The sequence below is a fragment of the Electrophorus electricus genome, chromosome 16 (genome assembly GCF_041902795.1).
Source record: "Electrophorus electricus isolate QZ-2024a chromosome 16, ASM4190279v1, whole genome shotgun sequence".
Taxonomy (NCBI): Eukaryota; Metazoa; Chordata; class Actinopteri; order Gymnotiformes; family Gymnotidae; genus Electrophorus; species Electrophorus electricus.
The window spans coordinates 7,101,051-7,128,110 of record NC_137512.1 but is presented as its reverse complement, the minus strand read 5'-3'; the positions used below and the strand labels follow the sequence as shown (position 1 = coordinate 7,128,110).

The following is a 27,060-nucleotide window of genomic DNA, read 5'->3' as shown; positions in this document are numbered from 1 at the left end:
TCAGTAGTGACTGGGTTGGCATGACTTCCACCTCCGATCAGGACGCTCCGAGTTCGCTCGTGCACTGCTGAGACAACAGGATTGCCGGACGATCACCCCACTGACCCCTTGGCAGATGCACCGCGGCGACCGGGATAACCTCGAGTAGAGGCTCCAGAGGTCGCAGAGATGCCACGCATCGGGTAGGCCGAATTCTCCCTCGCCTGCGTCACACGTGGAAAGTTTCTCCAATACTTGCTGTTGGTTCGGCCTACGTCTATGCCTCACGTGTGTGTGTGTGTGAAATTAGAAAAATCATGGATTCTCGATGAGACAGGTGTCAACGCCGTGGTCTCTGGGTGATGCTAACGATAAAGATCCTTACCTTGTCATTCACTCCCCTGATTCCACGCTATCGGGAAGACAGGTGTATAAGCGCCTCCCTGGGTATCTGTCAAGATCATTGCTCCACTGCCGGCAGTATAACAAAACATAATCTAACTTCATCTCCTCCCGAGTTTTTCCCATTCTGTGCCTGTCTTTTTTTGCCTCTCGTGTGTCAACAGCATGAGCAGGCTGAGATAACATGGAGATGTCGAGATTACATCCTTAAGTGTAATTTTACACAGGCTGGTGCACTGACCAAGAGCTCTTCCCTGAAAATGCATGGAAGTGTGTGTGTGCGTGCGTGTGTGTGTGTGTGTGCGTGTGTGTGTGCGTGTGTGTGTGCATGTGCGTGTGTGTGTGTGTGAGTGTGTGTGTGCGTGTGTGTGTGCGTGTGTGTGTGCGTGTGTGTGTGCGTGTGCGTGTGCGTGTGCGTGAGTGTGTGTGTGCGTGTGCGTGCATGTTAGTGTGTGTGCACATGCATGTGTTTTACTGGCAGATCTGGATGGAACTGTCAGAAGACAAGTTCTTCAATCCTGTCCTCTGCCATGCTCTATCGCCATGGGAACGCACACTGGTGGACAGAGACCCTTGTTATTTCCTTGAAAAAAGTACTTAAAAAAAAACAACGCTGTGATTGTGGTTTGCTTTTGTTTCTGAAGAGAGATCCTTTATTTGGTGTCATGCTCACACTGGAAGGACATAAGCGTTCACACACATGGTGCTCCACCTTGGTACCTGTCTGAGTGATTGTTATCAGGTTGTTCGACAACAACACCAGGTCACTGCATGGCTCAGCTGAAAGTGTGTGTGTGTGTGTGTGTGTGTGTGTGGTGGGGCTAGCCTTACAATCAGAAAACCATCTTCATCTTTTCCCATTTGTTCATTTTAAGTGTAAGTGGAGGCGGACCAGTGCCCTAACCACCAATTATGCAACTGTATGTCTGGAGACTCCATTTGCGCAGATGTTGATAAAGACGTGTGCGTTTTTCTTCTGATTACACTGTCCAAAAGTCCCGAGGGGGGGGTCCCATCAATCCATCAGCAAGCGCCGCGAAAAGCAGACTGCGATTTTCCGGCCCGGCGTTAATCCGACGCAATTCATATTTCATGACCGTGCCGCCTGGGAGAGCAGGATGTGGGCTGACTTCCTAAAGGCTCAGTCAGTTCAGCTCACTCTTGCCTGATGCCAACAGGACTCGGCAGGCGGCAGAATTACGAGGAGGCGACGCGGGATTCTGGAGGACGCTGAGTGCAAGGCCTGCTCTTCTGCCCGTTTCCAAGCAGCGGGATCACGGATGGAAGCTCTTTATCCAGAGAGCTTCCGGGTTGGGGGTGGGCTGAGGATTCTGGGAGTCTGGGAATCACCATGCTTGTTATCCCAGGCAAGGAACCGGGAGCAGAGCTGCTGGCGGAATGGAGGCGGCGGTTTTTTTTGTTTTTTTTTCCCTCGACATTGCCAAGGTCGTCGTCGTGCTATTTATGTAGTGCCGGGACGCAGCCTTTCTTTGCTGGGTTGCTAGAAAGTGCTTTCCAAGATGCTGCGAGGGCAGGACAATTGATTGTGGAGATAGTTTTGGTGATTAGACACATCAGTCAGTGTCAGGATTATCTGTGTCATCAGTTCGTCTGAGCCGCAGTGCTCCCGTCTCCTCCCGAGCGGCTCGGGAAAAATCAGCAGCATCTCTGCGTCGTCTGGTCCTTTTCCAATTACTCCGCCCGATTGAATATATGCAAATCTTCCCAGGAATTAGGGGACCCCGCGACGACAGGCTAATCTCTCAACACACTCCCAGAAACATCCCGGCAACCTCTCGGACACCTCCCGCTAACGTCCCAGGAACCTCTCAGCAATCTCTCAGCAGTCTGCCCAACTGTTGCTTTTAGTGTTGTGGCTTCCTTGGCACAAGCATTGGGATTTTCCCAGAAATTCCAGGTGAATGCCAATCAGTGCAGCTCCGTGCCATGTCCTCGGAGAGGTGCAACAAGTCTCTCGCCATGATGCTGCCCTCCAGGCGAGGCACCCATCTTTGATCTCCTCCCTCCTGCTCCCTTTCTCACCCCACATCCTCTCCTCCACTCATGCCTCCGCCCCATAACCCACCTCTCACGCCCCGATTCGAACGGCCTCCGCGCCGGCGTGTGTCAGTGCTCTTGGGCCTCGTGGGTTTCCCGTATCTGCGCAGAGCCTCGCGAGGCAGTTGCTTCCATCCCAGGAAGCAACACGGGGGCTGAGCTCCAAAGCCTGGCCCCTCCCACCAGCTCTGGTTGGCCAACCGGTGAGGGGTGGATGGTGTGTCCGTGAGAGCCTGCAGCCTGACAGCCTGGCAGGCATCTCCCACCGTCCTCCTGCTGACTGAGATTATCACCTGACTCTCGCGACACCCCGGCCCCTCTGTTAAGATCTCGGCCTGCTAACGACGGGCCTCCATCAGTCCGGGCCCTGCCTATTATGGACACACGTGCGGCCAGATATATACCTCATGTCAAGCGTTAAATGGCGTCTTCGACCTCCCCTCTCTGAGCAACTCAGGGGTGATCTTACGGCTGCGAAAATGAGGGGAGCCTAATGGCCTCCAGGCAGGAGAGTGGAAAACACCTCCCTCCTTCTTCGAGGGAGTGGGTAATGCTATCACTATCCCTCAGAAACTCTCATGCCCCTTTTATGCCGTTGTGTGCCATGTTGTTCATCTTATTACTCCCCTTCTGTATTGTGTACCTACACTCAAAGGCTCTATCTATTAAGCGTGGAGAGGAAGAACCAGAACACAGGACTGGGTCTGAAATCAAGCGCTACGCCCTGCGCACCTTTTTGTGATGGTAGTACATAGTGTTCTCGTGATGCTTAGTCGTACTTTCCAATGAGCGTGGAATGTTTCAGATGCGCTCTAGCGTTACAGCTGAACGCCAGGTGATCTTTGAACTCGATGAAAGCGTTAAAAGCCTTGAGATAAATAAAAGCAGCAGTGAGTTCTGAAAGTTCTCATAATGCAGCGGTTTTAAGAAAAATTACACACAGGCCAAAATGTTGCGTTCGATGTAACATTATAGCAGTTAGCCTAGAACTGTTAGTTACATTAGCATAATGGTAGATTATGCTAATCAGATGAGCAAATTCAATATTTTGGCACATCCTCTTAAATGTTTTACAGAAATAATCAGTACATTATGTTATTATGCATTATACTTGCACTTCACCATTTTTGTTTGGCTTGGCTTCATAAACCATGACTCCCATGGCATTGGAATCACAGGATTAATCACAGTGTCCAGTGTTCGCACGCTAGGAATTTTTACCTAGTATATGTTGTGTGTATAATCCAGCTACCTTTAGACTAACTGTGAATACTAAGCTTTTGGACACACTAACCATCCTGGAAGTATCGGAACGACGGTCGTAGCCGCCTAAGCTGCCTGTCGGCGGATGGACCTGCATCCCATGGTTTTGCCTTCTCATTTGGCAGCTTGTTCCATTGCAATATCTCCCATGACAGGTGGGAACACGCTGGCGTGTGGGGAATGCGGAGATCATCTAGATACGCTTCCTTAGTGGACATCACAGGGAAACTAGAGGGAAAATTGAACGGCGCCTTTACGGTTTTACCTTATTCGTGTTTGTGAGTGTACACTGAAAGCTCCTTAAAGAGTAATAACGGGAGCTGTACACACCCACCCACTCACACACCGTGTGTGTGAGGGAGGGGGAGGTTCTAGCATTTGTTCAGATGGTTCTGAGGTGGGGTGAAATGCAGCGTGCACAAGAGCCGGGCAGATGTCTGTCCTGCTGGCCGGGGCGCGTTGGCTGGTCAGGAGCGTTTCCTGCGGCTCAGTGATGAACTGCTGTCACATCCTATTACTTTCTCTCAGCCGCCCGCGGGCCAGCAACACCCAGCGCCTCCCCGTTTTATCAGCTGTCTTCTTTATTCGGAGGGTAACGGAATTACGGGGAGATTTTTGTCTGTGGGGAGATTGCGAGATGCTAAAGTGCGACTGAAAATGATAAAAAAAAATCACTTCCCCGTGGACGTACGCTAGATACTTTTACACCGGTAAAATTTCCATTCATTGAGAGATTAATTTACAAGACCAGGTAATTAATACTCCGTTTGAACGACAGATACTAATTTGTTGTAGAATTTGCTCATAGACAACACCACGGTGAGCTGATGGACGTGAATGATCTTTTGTTTTCAGTTCAGCTTTTAATTTTTTTTTCGCTGGCTGCTGGCTGTCAGTATACTACTAAACCGTACTAAAACTTGTATAGCTTTATGCATCATGCTTTTATGCATTTTAAAATTTGTCTTTTTTTTTAATAAATGTAAGGCCTCTCTTTAAATTTTGTGTGACAGTACAAGCATATATACAATATATACAAAACCCCGCCCCCCCATGCAATACATAGCTATAACCAACACGTCACGTGAAATCAGTTCAGATTTAGATAAAAAGCCACGTTTTTAAAAGATATTGTAACTGATCGTGTATATATACCAGCCAATATAATTTGTTTTCTCTGGAAGATTGCTATATAGTGCAGTGATGAGGGAGGGGTCAGGAGATCAACGAGGTTGCTGAGGTACTTCTGATAGGATAAAGAAGACGGATTTGCAAATGATAAGAAGAAAAGGGGGGTCCAATGAGTTAGGGAGACATTATGCTGATGATGTCACATCAACATCCAGCAAATTGTTCGGGGTAGTACATTCGAAATGACCTCATGTTTGGCAGTCCATGGCCATGATCTAATACTGAGTCGCATACGGTATCAGAAGGTTCCAGAAATGTCATAAAATTTGGGCCAGAATTTGGTGATTTAGAATACCCTACAGAGGTTGAAACTTTATCGGCTGGGGGAATGTTAAGAATTTGGTGCAAGATTTTATATATATATATATATATATATATATATATATATATATATATATATATATATATATATAAACGGAAGGTGAAGTTTGCATTTTCTTTCATCAGTATGATTTCGATCGGAAAGGCTCTAAAGCAACAGTATTGATCTTGTATGTTTTTTTCTTTTTTTAAATTAATCTTATTTCTCTATCCATTTGTCTTGCTCTCATCTGGATCACTGACAGCAAAAACCTCATTTCTCTTTATAATTAACTTCTCTCTGGTCAAACGTAGCTGAATATCACAGCGGACACATTAATACGGCCCCTTTAAAACGAATGACTTTACATGGATGATGGGATTGAATTAGCATTTTATTAATGGGGGTGGGGGGGGGGCGTTGTGGCAGGAATATTAATCTAATCGGAAAAGGTGACAGCGGGATTCAATCCTTGGACAAAACCAAGATTTTGTTCAGTCTCACAATCAGGTCAGACAGTGTCAGTCTTACGCGGGCTTCTACATGGGGCTGATGTATGACATTTGCGACATTTTCATTCGGAACAATGCATTTGAAAAGCGTGTGGTCAGACGGTAGCTTGTCTGCGGGAATATTAGACAAGATGCTTCAGGACAGCTGGACTGCAGATAATAATAACACTTTGAGGCATACAAATAGAGAGACACGGATGGACGGACAGACACACACACACACACACACGTGCGCGCCATTCACCTGGGCTTTCTAAGTGGTCTGTGTTGTCCAGCTGTGGCAGAGCGGAATGCCGTGCTTTCTGACGCTTTGCGCTCGAGCAGGCCGAGAGGCAGCGGCGAGCATTACCCTCGCCTCTGCCGGCGTTTCCGCGGTGACCTTGGAGAAGCGCTTTAACGAACGACTGTAAAGCCTTGGCATTCAGAGCAGACGGAGTGCCCTTTCCGCACGCGCCTCTCCCGGCCCCGCGGCTGTCGGGGCTGCAGCCCTGTTCTAGTATCCCGGACTGAACGACCAGGAAAACCACAGAGGGGCACTTTCGTGGCGCTACGGGAAGTTGTCGAACCTGCGGCGTTGCTTAAACCCTTGCGCGAATACATTTAGGTTCAAGAAACTTTTAGTAAAAGCCCCATGACTGTTAGCTCACATGCGCAGTAATGCCTGCGCACGTGGTGAGCCCAACCCGCTGACATTACTGCCCCAGTCACTGTAGTGTGCCGATGGAGATAAAGCATAGTTTCATTAAAGGCGGTTTGGGTGGGCTCAAGAGAATTCTGTCTGTCTGCTCCCTGCTCACGTCAGGTAGTGGAAAAAAAAAAAAAAACACCTGAATAATGGACCTGCCTTTTCAAAGGACCCGTTTGTTCATAAATGGCCTTTGATGTTTGGTTTCTATTGCTTTCTTTAACATGCTAACAACAGGACGAGCGTTCTGCGCTGCTGAGAACCCGGCTCCTCCGCGCTGCGGGCACTGTGGTGTATGTCCCCCCCCCCCACACACGCGCACACCCACCCACACCTGCTCCTTTGATCAACCCAACAGCATGCCATCACGCAGTCCCGGCGCGTCCGTGCCTCTCAGACGGCATCTGCGTCTTCTCGGGCGGGCGACGCCTCACCCCGGGCCACGCAAACAATCCACCGCAGCCCGCCCCGGAGAAGAACTCCTTGCCAGAAACGGCCCCGCCCGCCCCTGGGAGAGTGCCGCGGTGCACCCTCCTCGTGCTTGGAATTTCCGAAAGAGCGGAGAACAAACGATTGCTGCTCCAAAGGCCGGGCAGGCAAAGGGGCAGGCGGTTGGAAGCATGAGAGATCATTGCTGTAACGAAAAGCGTATCGGCCGCTCACCTGTCGTCTTCTGTACCCAGCTGAGAGCACCTGCTACACCTCAGTGCAATTACACACGCACACGTGTGCCCACATGCACACACACACCCTTGCCCACTGCAGACTCCAAGATAAGGTACCTTGGTCCTGATCTTTCATGGCAACGTGTCATAGTTCCCTCTATGGGAATGGCTAATAGAAGTGCATTTTTTTAGGGAAAATTTAGCTTATTTTGTGTCCTGCATAGAAGCCTTCACATCCTGTTTTTATGTCTGTAGGAACAATATAGGAATCATACCTGTTGTTTACATACCAGGTACCCATTTCAGGGGAGAATAACAATTTGGGGAGTTGGCAGCTCAATTGCTTCTTGGCCAGCCATGTGTCACCGCGTGGTTAGCTCGCGCAAAGGAGCCAATAAAATGTCCAGATATGCCATTTGCATCCGGAGTTAGAGGCCCGCTGTGAGGATGAAGAACAAACAAACCACCTAGGGATCTTTACGTGTGTCCAACTCAAGTGTTTAGTACATCAGCTCCAACCAAACTCATCAGATCAGATCCAACCAAAAGCTTCAAACTCCAAAACCAGAAACATATATTTGTATCTCTCTCTCTCTCTCTCACTCTCTCACTCTCTCTCTCTCTCTCTCTCTCTCTCTATATATATATATATATATCCAAAGAAGATTCTAGGAGAGTAACTGCAGTGTGCTGTAGTGAGATGTAGAGAGATTCAAAATTGTAGTACACAGAGTTTCCAGAAAAACAGGACATTTCGGATAGAGGGCCTTCATCAGCTGAGCAAGCAAAGAGCTTCTCAATTGCTCACACAGCTGATGAAGGCCTTCTATCCGAAACGTCCTGTTTCTCTGGAAACTCTGTGTACTATACTACAATTTTGAATATCTCTCTCTCTCTCTCTCTCTCTCTCTCTCTCTCTCTCTCTCTATATATATATATATATATAAGTTGACAAATTGACAGACAGTTGCTCTATAATGATCAATTTGCTATCCTCCCCCAGAGAGTGTACCTGTAGTGTCCATGCATTCAAACAGCAAAACCAGGGGTTCAAAAGTACACCACACAATGCTTCATTGACATTGCAGTGTCACTAGTGTTGCATTCTCTTTTCCATAACGTACTCAGTTACTTGTTTTTTAAATTAGTTTTTGGTCAAGTCTCGCTCATGTGACTGTTAGCTGATTTCAGTGCTGTAGCAAAAGTCACTGTTGTATAGTGTATTAGGAGCACGATTCACTCCATTTGGAGTCAGGGTGTCTTCACACTCATAGCCTATTACAGCTCGTTTCTCCTCTCTCAAGCCCAGCGACCGCCTCTGACAAGGTAGGTCAGGACGCACGCATACCTTGCAGTCTCTTCAACTGATCGTGGAAGCACAGAGTGGATCTCAACATGGGTTTCACGGACAGGCAGTGCTGCCGGTCCGGCTGGGCCGCATTTAGTGAACGCGGCCGTGATGGGAAGGTCACCCTCGGCGCCCCGGTGCCCGCGGGGAAGGCGCCCTCCCCGGTACAGAGCGTTACTCCACGGCAAACCGCCACTACCACTCGCGGACGCGTGAGGCTCTGACGCGTTACGGATATGACACAGGTGTTTCCATTAGTGGTGCGTTTAAAGCGCTATTAATTAAAGAAATATCCATTTGCATGCTCATTTGCATTTTACGACTGTTTGGGACTGAGGCGGGGAGACGGAATACTCAACCCTTGGCCCGGTGATGGCTGGATAACTGCTGCCAAGCGCACGAATGTGAAGAGGATCACAGCCTTCCTGTGTGGGAGGTGACCGAGAAGGTGTTACCGATGATGACGGGGATGCTGTCATGGATGCTTGGGGGAAAATGATGGCAGAAGAAGAGTGTGGGACCCCTGCACCGCCCGTCCCCCGGGGTGCCGTCACGTGCCATCGTGCAGACGGGCTGAAGGCCGGGTTGCGATGGAGCTCTCGCAGCGTATCACCGGAGCCCGACAAGAGCCCATTAAATAAGCAATTAAAACCGAGCTAATGAAGAGGCCTGGGAAGCCGCGGCGCACCGAGCAGACGCCGCTGTGCAGCCGGCGGGGCCTCCGCCTTGTCTCCTCGCCTCGCCGAGTCAGCCTGACCCAGCGCAGCTGACCGCTCCACTGACCGGTGACCCTGCCACCTGCTCCTGCCTTAAACACCTGCGTGTGTGTTTGTGTGTGTGTGCGCCTGTGTGTTTGTGCGCGCGTGCGCACATGTGCGCACTAATATGAGCGGGTAGATAATGAACAATGAAGTAAGAGTAATTAAAAAAATGTCTGTTGGGAGCAGTAATTAACTTCCAGGCCAATGAGCGCTACTTTCAGAAGTACTTTCAGAAGTCCTTTTCATATAGCTTTATATGGGCAAATAAAATGTTTTTAAAAGGTTACTTTAGTAATGAAACCATAGCACTCGTACCAGCTGTTCAGCGTAGCTTTTCATAAGGTTTAGAAGTCGATGGGTTGCTGGCAATGTAGGGTCATTTGGCAGAAGGTCTGTACTGTAACCGCTAGTAACGAAAGTGGGGGGAGATTAATCACATCTGCTACAAACAAGGCGCAGATTTCTGGGACGCCAAAATATTCATGTCCCTGCTTTTTTGAAACACTCCGTCTCGCCTCTGCTGGCTAAGCTGCACAGCTGCAGCCCGGAGCGGGATGCGACGCTGATGGACTCGGCCCGGTTCGGGGGTGGGAGGAAGCGAATAAAAACGTGTGCACCTGCCAATGTGTTGATGTCCTCCCCGAGCACGTCGCCCCACTCTGTCCTCCGCGGTACGCCACTGTTCCTCGCCTCTTTTCCGAACACTCGACTGTGGGGTTCCGTCTAACTTAGTCCCCTTCCCGCCAGAAATGCGTCGTCTCCGGCGCGTAATTTGTTGATATATGGCCTCGTACCCATTCGTCCACTCCAGCAGGCGGTCTTGGGAGTCAATGATCCTCCTCAGTGGATAATAAACACCACATCAGTGCCGTGCTAATGAAGACAGAAGGAGTCCAGCCGGGGAGGGATATTTTATTCTCTGCCCCAGGTCATAATCTAATTGTTACCTCAATTACGAACGATAAAGGATCGGCGTGACAAAAGGAGTGGCCCCGGGGGTCACGCGGACCACGCGGACCACGCGGTTAACATCTTTACCGATGTTCACTATACTGGTCTGTCTGAGGTGGCCTCTCACAGCTGGAGTTCAGAGCAGGACAGGGATCAGTTCTAACCACAAATCCCTCAAAGCTGTAAATCAATCATCTATCAATCTTCTATCAATCATCTTTCAGTGGTTGATTCCAAAAAGCTATTTCTCAATAAAAACGTCAGTGGACAGGACTACCACAGCATTACCTACTTGTCCCGTATGACTGGGCCAAATTCCAGAGTCTTGACACTTTTGAAAGGTCAGCCTCACCACTGGCTCCGAGTGATGTGTCAAGTCCTTTAAATTCCACCCGTGTCTGCGCTTTCTAAGGGACACCTCTTCCGTGGAGGAATTTCTGTGTACTAGACAGGAGAGGCTCCAGGAATGAAGCCAAGTTGGCACACAGCATGGGGATTTTTTTTTTTTTTCTACCATGTTTTAGCAGCACAGATGAAGAGAGAAAGAGAAGGAGAGAGACAGACAGAGAGAGAGAGAATGAAGGAGGGAGAGAGAATGAGAGAGAGAGAAAGAGAGAGAGAAAAAGAGAGAGAAATCACATGCTCACGCGATCTCCACCTGCTCAACTTGCACAGCACCCAAACTTTTCGCTTTGCCTCGGGCTGCGGCATGCTAATTAAACGGGCGTCTGGGAGGTCGTCACGCCAACCCCGGACATCATCACATCAGCAAGGTACGGGGCGTGCCTACGGATCCGCCTCCTCGGCACCGGCGCGACGGGAGCCAACAGACGGGCACCGAAACAGCGACTGGCACTAAAACACCATTTTGAATTATTTATCTCCAGCCTAATTTGTTTTCGTTTTTGCACTGTGGTTAGATGCACACAGACTGTGATTTAAGAGAAAAGGCCGCGTTGGCGTGGGCAGGGGGGTCTGGCACACACAAGTTTCAAGGAACTAGGGACAGAAGAGAGAAATTTAATTTCGAGTTACAGCTTTCCTCTTTAATAATGCATTTTGTTTCATCCCCAGCAATTGCGCACACGCTGTGGGTGATTTACCTGATCGCTCTTAGGGCTACCAGTCTGTTAGGGAAAGTTTTACAATAAATGCAGCCGAGCAGATGAGAATATGAGACCTATTATTATACGGTTAACCACGGGACGAGATTCAGTATTCGGCACATGAGGCATGGCTTAAGTGGACATACGATGGACATACGATGAGGTGCTTAGTGCATTACGCTCGTTAGGCTTCTCAGGATGAACCCTGTGACCAATCACGGGCCTCATCTCCACTCAGACGTCTGCAGTCGCAGTTTCGTCTAAGATCCCTCCGCATCCTTTTTTTTTTTTTTCCTTCTCTTTTCGATCCTGTTCCGTTCACCGCGTCGTGGCGAACCTGGGAGGCTCCTTCCCCGGTTAATATTTGCACGTTCTACGAGGAATATGCAAATGGGCAGGCGGGCAGAGGGTAAACAAAGCGAATCGGCGACGGTCAAGCAACCACAAACAAATGCGTGTATGATTGGTCAACGATGAGAACGTAGAGCTGTGTAGGGCTGAGTGGAGGGCGTGGCCATGCTGCTTGTCTACTTCCGGGGAGTGGGGGCTGTCTCATTCTTGGAGGCAGGGGCAGTGGAGATGATGTGCAGGCGGTCGAGCGAGGCGCCGCCGCATACGATTAACTGATGGAGCTCCCGCCTCGGATTTAAGCCTGTAGGCCCATTTGGTTTCGGGGCCTGTTGATATTATCTCTCAGCTTGAAACCGCCTTGCCAGTCATGGAGGTGCTCCAATTAGATTTAGTATTTTATGAATATAAAACACCTCTTTTGCATGTTCAGGAAGCTCACTTATCTCGGCTTGAATAAAATGCGTGATGGGCACGGTTTGTTTTTATTTGGAAACAGTAAGAATAACCCGTTACCGTTTTTGACAATGGATGTCCAAAGAACCCTGTCCCACGGTTCGCTGCGTTCTCTTTGGGAAAAATTCCAGGACTTTTCCGGGACTTTTCAGCACGCCGAGGACTGTCGGAATAGAATTGGGCACGTGGGGTTCTCTTGAATGCGGGGCCGGAATGTTCTGCACTGCTGGGCGGCTGGTCTTTTCACAAGATTTACGGTGGAAGAACGCCTCGAAGCTCCCAAACTGGTAGACCCCCCCACCCCCACCCCTTCACATTACAGGAGATGCTTTCCGCGATGCGACTTGGCTGTCGTTAGACACGTGTGTGAGTGTGGGGCATTAGTACTTGTTAATTTATGAGCAGCCATCAGCGCCCCGTTACCGCACTGACGTTTCTGATGAGTCATTCTGTCATCTTGCCTTTGCCCTGCGTGACATAATTAGAGCCCACCCAGTGTCTCAGGCCCATTACATAGATGGAGGGCAACCTACAGAGAAACGGAGATGGGGCAAAAACATCTCGGGTTAAAAAGGACCACAGAAACGTTCCGACTCCAGAAAATTAAGCATTTACGGAAAGCTCTTAATACGTAATTACGCTCGCGCGGCTACGTCATCCTAATGTGTGTTGTCAGATGACGGTAATTAACATTTGAACTAAATGTTACCCTGCGTGACATTTCATTTTATTGTACGTTCCCCCTGATTCTGTGTTCCATCACAGCACGAAAGTTTTAAAGCCCAAAGAGCTCTCGAGGGCAACGTCCCCGTGGCCAGGTTCATCCAACTTGGCGGGAAAAATGGTATAACCGTGTCTTTGGTTACACTTAATGAAATGTCTGAAATGTGGGCAGACAAGTTGACGGAGAAAGTGGACCTGCTAAGTTTATAATCCTACGCAGTCGTGTGTTCCGGTAAACGACGCAGAGAAATTAGTGATATGGCTCTAGAACGGTTCCCTTCTCTGGTTCTGATTGATTGATTGATTGATTGATTTTTTTATTACAGCTGTTGGATGTAAAACCTTACAGTTTCTGGTCTGCTTCTCAGCAGTAACTGTTCCCTATCAGCTTCTGGAGCCAGCGGTTTAAGGTGCAGTAAACCTGGCTCGGGCATCCGTCATCTCGTGGAGACGTGCCGTGCGCACCTCAATCATAAGGGCTTTATAGAAGCAGACCCAAGGACAGGGAGATGCACATGTTTTCCGGGTTGTCTTTAATCTCTCAATCTGGCAGCTTTGTAGATTGGCACTCTCTAGTCATTTTCTGCACTCTCTTCTTCTATTGCCCCCTCTTTCTCTCTCGCTCTCTCTCTCTCTCTCTCTCTCTCTCTCTCCCTCTCTGCTCATCTCTCTCCATCATGTAAGTCTCATTTAAACACTGGAGTGGGTCCATTTTTTAAAAAAAACACATCTATGTTATGCATACTTGTGGAATGCTTTTTCACTGATGTGCTTAACCGATGTGTTGTTTTTAAAAGTGTGCTTGATGCATGGATAGGCTTAGCGTTCTCGCGAAATGCTTTATCATCTATGAGATTCGACTTTTAGAGAAATGGAAGCTTGGCACGGTGGTGTTATCGCTCTGGGACCGAGTCCACCTCGGTCTCCGTTCTGCTCCGGTGCTTCCAGAACCTGCAGCCGGCAGCAGCAAGGACGCATGGTCCCGGAGTCTTTCGGACCGTCTCTGGCCCGTTTTACCGCGCCGTGGAACTCACGATGTCCCCAGCCAAGTGTGGGTACGTTGTGCAGGGTCACGGTAGCAGGAGATCATACGGGACTTTTGGTCCCACGTATTTTTGGCTGGCATGAGGAGCGCTCGGAGATTTTGGGTATAATTCCTCGACTGGCCTCACGTAAGCGGGCCGGGCAACTGGAACGGGACCAGCGGCGTGACGGGACGTGGCACAGGGGGGTAGCAGCGACAGCAGGGCGTGGTGGGGGTGCGGCATGGCATCTCTCCGATACCCTCATCAACATGCGGCCGACTGGCTCTTCTCGGCCTGTGTGATTAATCACTTTATCACCCGGTAGCTCCTCTCGCACTTTTAATAGCTTCCTGTTTACGAGGACATGTTCTCTGAGGCTGTGGCCAGCAGGTGCATAAATCATGTGCCAAGCTCACCTAAGCTCTCTGTTTCGTCCGTTCGCCTCTACGGTCCTTACTGTTGCAGTCCACATCCCTCACATGGCTCTATAAATTAGATTCTCTCTCTCTCTCTCTCTCTCTCTCTCTCTCTCTCTCTCTCTCTCTCTCTCTCTCTCTCACTTTCTCACTAAGCTGTCCTAACTTCATACATTTTTCAAATAAGTATAAGTCCATCTCTATCATGTTTCTCTGCCTGTTCTCTCAGAGTATGGTGTATATATATAGCTAATTTTATTCATTAGTAAACTGTAAAAATCACCTCACTGGTGGTAAGCACGATTTGAAAATCCTGTCAGAGCAACATTCCGGCTAAGACTAGTACCGTTTCATCCAGTCAATTATGAAACCACCGACACCAAATAAGTAGGGCTGCACAACTCCTGCACGGTTTCAGAATGGCATAATCTGTGGGTCAGGGGTTAAGTCCAAATCCCTGAATTTGGGCTTTGCTAAATGGAGCATTATGCAATGGCTGGCTGGAGATCGTGGCTTTTGTGAACAGCTTGTTCTGGCTCTAATCTTGCCAAGACCAACCAAACCAGGATGCAAACACCCTGTAACGTTTTCCAAAAATATCCCATTTTCCCTGCCGGCACATACGACCTCAAGCTCGGACCCGAAGCCTCTCTTGCACCGTTTCTCTCTCTTTCTCTCCCTCTGCCTCTTCCTCTCTCTCATATTCACTAACACCCACAACTCCAGCAGAGGAATCCTTCCCCTCTGGGTACTTGGGCCCCCTCATCGTTTACAAGGCTCCACGGGAGCTCCGCGGGAGCTATCCGGGCGTTCGGCTGTGGCCCGGCGCTTTTCACTCGCCGCCGTTTCCCAGTAAATGCGCGCCGTGCAGCCCGCTGTCGGGCAGGCCTCCGGCGGATTAGTGGCAACGGATCCCCTCTGCAGACGCAGACTATCTCTATCTCTAGACCTCTCGCCCCCGGGGAGACAATGGTCTGACAGGGGCCGCCTCACGCCCCGCTTCCCTGCCTCGGAGGCGCCGCCCCCATCAGGCGGGTCGCCTGGGGAAAAACGTCAGTCGCTCCGTCCGGGCTGACCGGTGGCAGTGAAGGCGATGAGTGTTTTAGTGGCCAAAACAGACCATCAGCGGAGAAGCAACTTCAAGAACGAGTTTAGACCTGAAATTTAGTCCTGAGGTTACTGCTGAGAAATATAGTTGTTCTTGAAGAGTTTTTAGGAATGCATTTCTGTTTTATGATGGGTATATCAAGTTGGTTAACAGAAATGAATTCTATAGGTTTCATATAGCAGGTACACTGAACCCTTTCTAGGAAATATTTCAAAATGAAAAAAAAAAATTTACTACATACATACTTATTTTATTTGAATTAAATTTTGGAGGCCAAAATCATGATAATGAAAACAAGTAAACAAACAAACAAAAATATTTCCCCAAAAATACGTGTCTGGCAACAGACCAATCTGTTATTAAAATGGTTATATGTGCATTAATGGATAATAAGTCGATATTTGAGAATATAACAGTGAAAATCCAATTTGTTTCAATGCTTCCCGACCTGATCCTGTCTTGCTCTGCCATGGCACAGTCCCTGAATTAATCCTCTCTGCGTAATAAAGTGATGATGATGACATTATCTGACATTTCTAAAGAAGGCCAGGGTTAGGCAGCCTCTCCCCTGTCTGACTGTGAACACCGTGTCTCTCACAGAATTAATCCACACGCAGCAGTAAATGGAGAGGCTTAACACAGTGAGGGGTTGAGCAGAGGGCTCTGCGTGCGTGTGTGTGTGTGTGTGTGTGTGTGTGTGTGTGTTTTGTGCGAAGACATTCATAAACTACATTATTATTGTTTTTTAATATTAAAACAAATCTTATTGTGAATGCTACTACTGACAATAATATTAAAACCAATCAAAGCAATATGCGGTATTTTATAACATACGTACATAAGTCTTGATTATGAGCCAAGAGTGATATGTGTTGACAAGCACATTCACTGCTTTTGGGGCAGGAATACTGTTTAAAATGTTACCAGAAACATACTGTATATAATACCAGTGGAGTGGACCACTTATTAGCTAAAGTCAATGAAGTTCATTTCTGGTCTTGCAAAATAATCTTCAGTGTATATAGTCTTATGATTACTTTCCTTTGCATTAATAATGTGAATGTACATATGAAGATATGAATTAGCAACGCTGTCCTCTTGTGCGCCGATGACAGCTGCCTGCTGCGTGAACACAACTGCCAGAGAATGTAAATGAAACCTTTCGTTTTAGTGCTACCAGTGTACCTTGCGTCTGAGGGATGATTAAATCGCCCTTTTGTCTCTGTGTGATCCTACTGTCCCTGGGCCTTTCAGCGAGGCCCACGCTGCATCCCGCTCCTGCAGAGATAAGTGAGCCCTGGGTGGGGGGGGTTAGTATCTGTCATTCCTGCCTATTTGGTGAGGGGTTATTCCGCGCTCTTTTGTAATTATTGGCACTTTCAACCCTCCCTGATTGCCACCCGGGGCAGTATCTTTTATGGCCGCTCAAAACATTTCTGAATAGATTCATCTGACTGACGACTGGCAGTAATTGTAAATCGGGTTCGGAGTCCAGACTTTCTTTGATGTGGAAAAACTACGCTGCGGCGGAGTTAATTAGCATTGTGCTAGCACAAGGCTGGCGGCTATACATCGCAACAGGACTGTCGCGGAAGCCGCGTGTGACGGGACGCCTGCTTGTGTCGGGAACTCGGGGCTTGACGGGATGATGTACAGACGCGTCTCGGTTTTCCCGACGTAAGATTCTGGATAGTGACGACATCGCGGGGAATGCACTGAGCTGTTGGACTGGCACCTGCCAATTTTCAGCACACAAATTTATAAACACACACACACACACACACACACACACATATATATATATATATATATATATATATATATATATATTCACTATGGTTTTCCACTCATTCCTCTCCTTCCTCTTGCACACATTTTTCAGCCAGTGTAGAAAATGTAAACTACAATCTATTAACAGTTTGTAGCATACACACTCGACAAATAAGAGTTTCTTTTGTTGCCATGGTTACACCCAGATAAGATGTCCAGGAAGTGCTCAAGAGGTGTGTGGCAGGAATCCGCTGCGTTCCCCAGGGTGCGAACGCATGGGCGTCTCTGTTCTGTCTCCCGATTCTTTTCTTGTTTGTTTGTTTAACTGCGTGGCTCCCACAAGAGGATCCAGGAAGCGCTTTTATTGAATTAGCTGGAAGCATTTAGCCAAGACCCGATTTTCCCCGGAGCCTTCACAGAACCAGTGCTATTGATGATGATGATGAAGATAATAATATCTTGATGATGATGATGAATAATAATTAATGCAATTGTTGATGATGTTGGAATTTAACATAACCCTTTTTAACACTGTAATTCCATCATTGCACTGCACAGGCAATGCACATTTTGCACTATAGATTGTATAGTACAGTATTATTCTCAGTCCTCCTGGTATAACTTACCTACATTTCACCTCTGTCTCTGATACAATACCTTATCAGAATTGCCCCCCCCCCCCCCCCCCCCCCCTTTACTATGAAGATAAAAAAACCCCAACGGAAGGGCGCGGTATTAAAGGGTCTGGGCTTTGAGCTCATTAGATGAGCGGTGGCTATCAGAGCTGCGCCTCACAGGCCTCAGGGACCGGCGCTCCAAGATAAAAGTTGATGGTAATTTAGCTCGACCTTGTTCTGCAACCTGCAGTGACAAAAGGCATCAGCTAAGAGTAGGAGCCTTTCCATGACGTCTTGGCGATCAGAAACTCTCTGCTCTCCACTCCGCTGGGTTGTAGGTTTTTTTAAATTCCTCTCGGAGCTTAAGCGCTGTCGCGTTGCTACGGTTTCCGGCGTGCAGGACTAGCCACCGATTCAGCGATCGCGCTCGCCGCTCGCGCTCGCCGCTCCTGGCTCGGCCGCTTGCGACACGCCTCACGCCATCCTCCGTCGTCGGCGCGGCGTACTAAGAGGTCACATCACCCGAAGGTTCTTCACGCCTTGTTCCGAAAACCTGCGTCTCGGCGGCTCTCTTCTCCTTAATTAATGGGAATGCACGCGCCGTCCTGTTGCTCCCGAGTGCCCGTCCCCGTCTCTCCCTTTCCGTCTGAGCACTACTCGATGTTACGCCAGCCGCTCTCCGAAGGCCCCGCTATTTCTATCATCTCCAAACACACTCCGAGCTTTATTAAACAGCCCAGATCGGGGGGGTTTCTCGTGTCTCCGCGGAAACGGCTGGCGCGCATGATAGCCGAGTAGTGAAACTCACTCATTGTTTGAGCGGTGGAAATGACACAGCCGCCATAAAGCGCTGAGGAGAGGCGGTTCCAGCTAGTACAACTGATTCCGCTGGAGGCTTGGAGCGGCCATTTACAACCCACAGTTCTTCTCTGGCAGCACACCCACATGCATTTGAAAACCCTTAAAAGCAGCAGACGACGGTGTTGGATTTTTGCTTTCTTTTTTTTTTTTTTTGAATGGATGATTCAAACATGAAGGGAAAGGGTTTCAAGAACGTTTGTGAGTTTATTTTGATTGAATTAATTTAAAGAGAAATGTTTTAGCATGGTCTCACCATCAAAAAAGGCCTAATGTGTGTGCCCGTGTCCATGTTTGAGAGCGCTGGCATGCATGTGTGTGTGTGTGTGTGTGTTATTTAAAAACAAACCCACACTGGCAAGCTGAAACAGATAAATCTGCCCCCCGAGTGGCTGCACTCAGACACCTGTCCAAATTTAAATGGTGACACAACGGAGGAGCGACAGAGGCCACACACACACCACTCTGGTCAGGCCTCGGGCTCGCCGGAGGAGGGGACTCACCTCGCCTCTATTTTCGGTTTTAATCCCCTCCTCAAATGGGAAGGGACGGAGGAGTGCATGGAGGGAGTGGGAAAACTGTATCCTTAAGAATTTAATAAGAGGAGAGATCTTGATGGATTACAACTCTTATCCATGCCAGAGACAAATGGTGAATCACGAAGGGGCTTGTACCCCCCCCAAATGTATGCTCCCCCCTCTTCTCCAGGTCTCTGGAGCCCAGCCTTCCATTTGAGGGAGATTACAGAAGCATAGCGAGACTAAGGCCCACGGAGAGGTTTTTTATTAATATTTATATGCATGTGAAACAAGCCCAGCTCGGTGTGGGTGAGCGGCTGGTACTCCTACTGGCTGGTCCTCAGGAACAGAGCACTGGCCATGGTCTACGTGGCTAAGCTTTGAAATGCTGCAAGTAGCATGGAACAGATCAGTGCACGAATGTGTGTGTGTGTGTGTGTGTGTGTGTGTGTGTGTGTGTGTGTGTGTGTGTGTCTGTGTTATATTTATAATGGGCTCAATATCAAGGTTAAAGGCTCCGGAGCGTGCGGATGTGTGCTCTCAGCGAGTCGGCCCAGCGGACACCTTGACACTGTGCGGCAGAGAGAGACCGGAGAAAGGGAGTAAACCCTCATAAATAATAGATAACAAAATCTTCTAAAACACAACCGCATGGCCATGGCTCAGTGGCATCAACTCTCTTGCAGGCCTGGATCAAACATCCATTAATGCTCATTTACATCCAGGAAACAGGGGCAACCGTTGTTCGTGCTCCGCACGCAAGATGGCTGGCAGCTAGCTGCCGCAGGATGAGATTACCCCCCAGTGTTTGGTCAATGCAGTCAGTGGTCTTGATCACCAGGGTCAGATTATCCCCGGTGCTGTCGTCCATCACAGGCAGTAGTCTGTGGAAAATCTGAACTTGATGAAGTATTATGGAGCTACTTCAATAGACCTGAGGTGGTTAAAATGTAGCTTGTGGTGGGACATTGCTTACACAGTTCAGATTCAGAGATTTGTTTGTTCTGAGAGGCATGAGAACTAAAAGCAAATAGTAGCGTTACAAATCTGAAAACATGCAGTGTTCAATGTGAGATCATAGATATATCACAAATGATAAGACCACAAGGCAAAGCATAGTCACACAAATGAAAGATTCACACTCTGAAGAAGTCAATCGAAGTAAATATGAACTGACTTTTAGTTATCCAATATTTGGAACACTCAAATTCAAGTGAATTTGTGAAAGCAATTTTAAATACGTGTGGACTGCAACACAATACTTTCCTTTGGGACTTTGGGATAGGAAATCGAATTTTAGGTACACGTTACATTGTAGTCGTAAGGATATCTGCGTCTGACTGTCAAGTAACATGAGATGTAGAGGGATTGTATCCGACTTTACAAAGAAAGATCAGATTATGCTGCAATTGGTGAAGGGGTTTAAGTAAGTGGAAGTTTTCACGTTTCATGTGTGCAATTCTCTGAAATGTACAGTACGTGGTACAGATATGCGATATGCTTTTGTGCTGGTGGGTGTTGTGTGGCGCTCAAATAATTTGAGTATTTTTTGGCTGTAGCAGGAGGGAAGCTGAGATTAGATGCTCTCTCACCTGTCATTTGTGTGCCCTGATTAGAGTAGGTCTAATTGTACAATCAGAACCAAATCAAGAACCGGATTCTGAGTCATTAGAACCAATTATATCAACAGCCTTTTTAAAGCTGCCTTACTGTGCTTCTTCACTTTAGCTTGTGTGTGTGTGTGTGTGTGTGTGTGTGTGTGTGTGTGTGTGTGTGTGTGTGTGTGTGTGTGTGTGTGTGTGTGTGTGTGTGAGTGAGTGAGTGAGTGCACAAGCACGCACGGCCCTTTAAACAATGTCCCTGATGAGATTTCTCCCAGATGGACCATGCTCCCAGGAGAGTATGTGATGAGATTTGCAGGTGTTTAACAGTTAATCCATCAGTGGAACACACACACACACACACAGGCTCTCATGGACACGCTTGACAGGGGCCGTGGCCCTCTGTGCAGAGAACAGCCAGAAGACTGATGATCCATGCAGGCATAATTAAGGACAGCTTCTCCCAGGAGAAAGGACCTCCCCCCCACCCCTCCAACCCGCCCCCACCCAAGTAAAGCGCTGCCTCTCTTCCTCACGCTTTTTCTTTCTTACACACACACACACACACACACACACACACACACACACACACAGATGCATGCATGTGCACACAAATATATACATGCACATAATTACAAACAAGGAACATGCAAGATGGATCACAGAGGAGGGGAGTACCAGAACTGAATGTTCGCCCCACTCCTGCATGTTTGCTTGGCACTTTTTTAATGCATTGAGGTATTTAAAGCACTCATTGTTTTCCTCTTAAGCCTGCAAACTAATTGTGTGTTTAATTATTTTCCCACAATAGTATTGGATTTTCCCTGGGAACCCATGCCAGCTAAGCCCCTCGTAATGACTGTCAATTTGGCATTAAGTGTTTAGCAGATTAAGGATTAAGGGAGAACCAGGGTACATGAAATGCCATCTCTGCTCTTGCCGGCAGACGCTCAAACGTAAAGGTGTTGTTTTCAACCCGATGTATTGTAAATCCCATTAACAAAGCGTACCGCAATGATCCGCGACTCCCATTACGTTACCCCGTCTCTATCAACGCCCGGGTTTTGCCTCGGCGGCCGCCGTAGCTCCAGCACATGCTGCTCATAGTCCGGCCATGATGGACGGAGACGTGGACGGAGCCGGTGCCTGTTCGGGGCGCGCCTGATGTAGTGCTAGGCGTGCGGACCAAAGAAGCGTCTCTCCGGGCAACCTCAAAGCATTCCATCACTCGTCGGCCGGTGGGAAGTCCAAAATAGCGCGGGCTTGCGGGGTGGCGTGGAAGCGGAGGAGAGGAAAGCTAGAGGGAGAGAGAGGGAGAACGACTGTTCTGCAGTTCCCGCCTGACTGGGAAGGCCACGGGCGATGCTCAGTGCTCTTCAGAAATTCATTTCATCACCCTGACGCTCCCAGATGCAGCCACTGTCTCTAGAAAGCTGCGTTTGATCGTTCCTCCCAAAAGTCCTCCACACACACGCATATACACACACACAAACAAACACACTAACACAAATCCACACAGTACTGAACAAGCCTTTTTTGCGGGGCACTAAAATAGCCCAAACAATGCTTTGCCATTGATTTCCCTGCCCTTCGACCCAGGCAGCCGTATATCCTCGTTTTTGGTTGAACATGACGGATATGCATCTGAATATGTTTTGGTTTGGTAACAGACCTTGTTCCTCGTCCACGTAGGGTAGCTGTTGTTTCATAACCTAGAAAAAAAACAAAAAAAAACTAGAACATTAGGCAGACGAGGGTGGGAAAAAAAGCAGTAGAACCAAAAATTGCACGCACATGCACAGGATAGCGTCTCACCGCAATAATATATTTAATAACCGCACAGATACCTTTTCTTAAAGAGACAGTAGCTTGTTGGCATGTGAGCCCTGTGTAACATAGCATGTGCCAAACATTTTTAGAAGAAACATATTTTTTTCTTCTAGCCCTTTTAGCCTACTTGTTGCTATGCAGAATCTGTTAAAGCCGTCCTTTTTCCTTTCATTCTTAATCAGCCTCAGACCACGGGACTGGCATTGGCTGGAAACATTTGGGTGGCTGACCACTCCTCACCCCGCAATGCTACCGAAGCGAGAAAAAAAAACAACCCGGCGCCCGCATTTGTGCCTGACGGACTTGTTTCGGTGCAATGCCCACTACCGCTCCACCGGTACGCCAATGCCGTGGCTGTACTGAGCGCGACTCAAATAACATCCAATCATCTTGTGTTTTTAGGCCAGAAACTGACCAGTGAAGAAGAGGGGAGAGAGGGGTTGATGAAGTGTGCCCGCAGGGCTGCAGTCTGTAACCGGACACTTAGCAATGCACAGGTAAGACAGATATACCTACTAAATTGGCCGGTGAATGTAGGTATGAGGGCCGTGTTTCTAATAAAGTGGCCGAGTGAGTGAGTATATTAAGGTCATCATCAATATTTTAAGGCAGCGGCGAAACTAACGGATGCTGATTTCTGTTTAAGAGCACATGAGTTCTCTGTTTGTGTAGGACTAAACCTCGACCACCTGGAGCCCTGTGTAATTCTTGTTTTAGAGTGTGTGTGTGTGTGAGTGTGCATGTGCGCGTGTGCGCGTGCAGGCCTTGCTGGTATTCTGGACCATATGGCAGCTTCATGTTGTTGGCTTGTAAAATAGCCTAAAATCACATTTGGCTGCAGACAACTAAGTGCCTGAGCAACTGAATGAAGCACAGTCAGTTGCCGCTTGCACGTGCAGACAGGCATGCGTAGCACGCGTGTGTCTGCGCTGGTGTTTCAGTGCAGAGCTCAGGCTGAGGTAGGACTGAAAGATCCACGCCTCTCTCACGGCGCTATGCAGTATGCTGGGGGTGGGCGTATGGACGGAGGCCTTCTCCGAGTCCCGCACCACAGCCACCGATGTCGCCCACTCTCTGGCGAAGTCGCGGTAAATTCAGACCAGTTCCAGGGCTCCGTATGCCAAAAGCCCTGAGAATGTCATCCGTAGGCTGCAGCCCGATAGCTGTCGTCCATATTGTGATCCACAACCTCTCTCTTATTCCTCTGTCCGTCTTTCGAAGCCGATTCCAGGCAGATTAGGGGTGGAGCCGTGCCGCCTTGCGTGGGCTCCGCCGCCCGCTGAAGCTATGCAAACCATCATCACATTCGTGTAAACAGCAGGAGACAGTGACTGATGGCCAGTAGCACTGTAATGCAGCATAAGGACGAAAGAGGTCATGGGTGTGCTACTGCTATCTCTCCTTACCGGAAGTGGCTTAGGGCCGCTCCTTTTCTACAAATCCATCAGCAGCTCACGTGGATTTCGGGAGATTGCACGAGAAATGAGGCGTTTTTGTGTAATTTATGGATAAAAGATGAACAACATGTCCGTTTCTGGCATAAAGCGCTCATTTACGCTTTGAGAACTGCGAGCGCAACTATTTCCTCTGTGCAGTTATTAACGTGGCGGGCTGTGTGTGCATGTGCTCTGTGATTATGAGCACTAAAGTAACTTTCATTCGCAGCAATGATTTGTGTCAATGGTCGTGACTCATCACTATTGTTGCCACAAGCTGTGATCTGAAACACATAAAAATGTCATATTCAGAAATGGAAAAACTATTACTATGGATTAAAAAATAACTGTTCAGAGAGAGAGGGAGAGAGTGTGTGAGTGTGTGTGTGTGTGTATATGGGGCACTTCGGGCTGTGACTTCTAAGCTGGAGGCTCAAACAGATCCCAGGAATGACATCAGTATCGGTCCAGAAGAGTGCAGTCCTAGGAACAGTGGAAATACTGCGCCACGCCCTCAAACTCCCAGGCCTCTGGTGGAAGGCCCAAGTGTGAGGGGAAAGATATGAGACCCCCATGGGCATAACTTTGCCCCAAGAAGTGCTGGGGACAAGAATATGGACCAGATGTTGCTTTCAAATCAGCTGCCCCTCAAATTCTCACTCCCTTTAACTGAAAAGAAATTACAGCTCCGACGGAGAGGAAAAGCACTACGGTTTAAAATTATTTTTATATAAATATTTTATTTATTATAATCATATATTTGTAGTACAATTGTTTTCTATTTATTTTGATGAAAAAATAATTTCTTTAATTTCCCGAATTGTCAGTTGTGCTTCTCAGGTGAGATCGTTTATGGTTTCGGCATTATTTGACATAGCCGAAAAAATAAGAACAGTTTTCCGATTGTGTCATGAGGGACAGAATACGCTTCGTTTTACTGACCGAAACAAGCAGGTTATTGCTCAAATTATTACTGAATAAATGGAGCTTGTAGAGGAATCTGTACAATTAAAAACACTCAAAAACAGCCATTTCAGAAAGCACTGAGACATGTACCCAGTGTGCCCAGGATAATTTATGCCTGTGGTGACCACCCACTGGAAAGGTGAGATGGGGAGATATATATATATATATTGCGAAAGCTACAGAATTTACTGAAGACAATCTGTACAGGTAGAAGTCAGTGTAGGTGCAAACATTAGTAACAGTATAATTGTATATTACATTTCTTCAGTTGGCATTATAAAGTTTAATCTAGCAGTGCCCACTCTTAAACATCCGGAAGTTTCTCAAATTATTTTGGATCTCCCGGCAACATTTGGTACGTTGTTTACAGACTATTAAACGTGACGAGATGTTAGCGCCAGGATGGAATGGATTCGATAATGAAATGACAGAGACTGTGCACATGCACATGCACATGTCAAACTGAGATTCTGTTTATTTATTTATTTGTTCTTATCGGTTATCACAGATTTAGCACATTTTTTTTGGGTAACAGCTATCTGACAGTTGCTTTTGTAAGGTGTCAGCATGCTTGATGTAGTTAGTCTTGCAGCAAGTATCCCAAAAGAAATGAACAATCCAATGCCAAAAATCTCACTATTATCTTGCTAAAATATCTTATGCCCTCTTTAATGGTTCCAGGTTAGTTCTGCAAGACTATGAATGCAGTAGGGGTGGGCTTGGGGGGTGGGGGGTGGGGCTTAGATGGGTCCATCCATCATAAATAATGAATGCTCTCCATACACATTAATCCAGGAAATGACTATATAATGGTACCAGGAGGAATGACAAGCTATCTATGGCAGATGTCTATCTTATCAATTAACGAACGCGCGCGCACGCGTGGCCACACGCCCACACGCCCACGAAAAAAGAGCAACGCGACAAAGCAAAAGAAGCCCAGGGAGTGAGAGAAGGAGACAGAACGTTTGACGGACGCGCGCATGTGCCGACTGCATTAGCAGCACGAGGGAGAGACAGCGGATGAGTGTTAGAGCATTAAGGCTGGACAGTGCTATGCCTGAGCCCATCTTTAAAGGGAGCGAGAGAGAGAGAGAGAGAGAGAGAGAGAGAGAGAGAGAGAGAGAGCGAGAGAGAGAGAGAGAGAGAGAGAGAGAGAGAGCTGAAACTGAGTGGGCACTCATTCGAGTTAGCAGCCAGTCGTTGTTTGTTGTTGGTCTAAGTGGTGACTAATGAAATCAGATTGACATGGCTGCCCTGATGTGGAGTACTTGGGAAGCCATTAAAGCACTCTCATATCACTCTGTTGACCTCTTTGCCTGCAGCTCTCCATCCATCCCCTCCCGTGCACGGAGGACACCGGAGCGCGCAGAAGATAGAAACAGACGCGGTGTGGCGAGACAGAGTCATAGAGAGGTCCCCAGCTGAAAATGAGGTGGAACTATGCTGTACATGCGACGCTGGACCGTCTGTGGGGCAGGCAGGGCGTCATCTGCAGGAGCTGTTTTGGAGAGGGGGGGGGGGGCTCAGATTTAAAGAGGATGGCTATTGAGCTGGTCTTGCGCAAATCGGCTGGGCATTCTCAGGTCACTGAGGTAGATGGAAATGGAGTGTGTGTGTGTGTGTGTACGTGTGTGTGTGTGTATTTTGTTTCCTGACATAGCACATCAATAGGATATCATCCCAGTTAATCTTTTTTCCATCTTACTCTTTGTACACGCGCACACACACACACACACACACACACACACACACGCGCGTCAGACATACCGTTCGATCAAGCAGTCACCTGCCAATGAACCTGTTCTGTAATTGGATGGGTGTGATAAAGGGTGTGTGGCTGATGCCAGCCAGAGCCACAGGAAGTCAGTAAACAACCCAGACTAGAGAGAGAGGAAAACAGACAGACCGAGCTTGTTTGCTAGACATTTTCTGTGTGCACCAGGAGGGAAAGTGTTTGTTTTGGTCCTTATTTGTTCCCTTCCTACAAGTACACTAAAATGTCAGTGTTTCTGTTGTGTATTTTAAAGAGCATCTTATTTTAGAATGCAGACAATGCATGTTGTGTTAACTGAACTCAAATACCCCTTCGAAAATCATTATCATGCTAGAGGAGCTTGTGAAATTAAGTGAACTTCAGGATTCGTGTCATCAGAAGTTAAAAAC

The 27,060-nt window shown here is 47.9% G+C and overlaps 1 long non-coding RNA gene across 1 annotated transcript; it reads left to right on the top strand.

Annotated features, from left to right (window-relative positions):
* Positions 1–26,330, top strand: LOC145651679 (uncharacterized). The gene is made up of 3 exons (XR_014117505.1): positions 1–182; positions 22,895–22,989; positions 26,220–26,330. It is a non-coding gene; the product is annotated as an uncharacterized LOC145651679 (long non-coding RNA).
* The last annotated feature ends 730 nt before the right edge of the window (positions 26,331–27,060 follow it).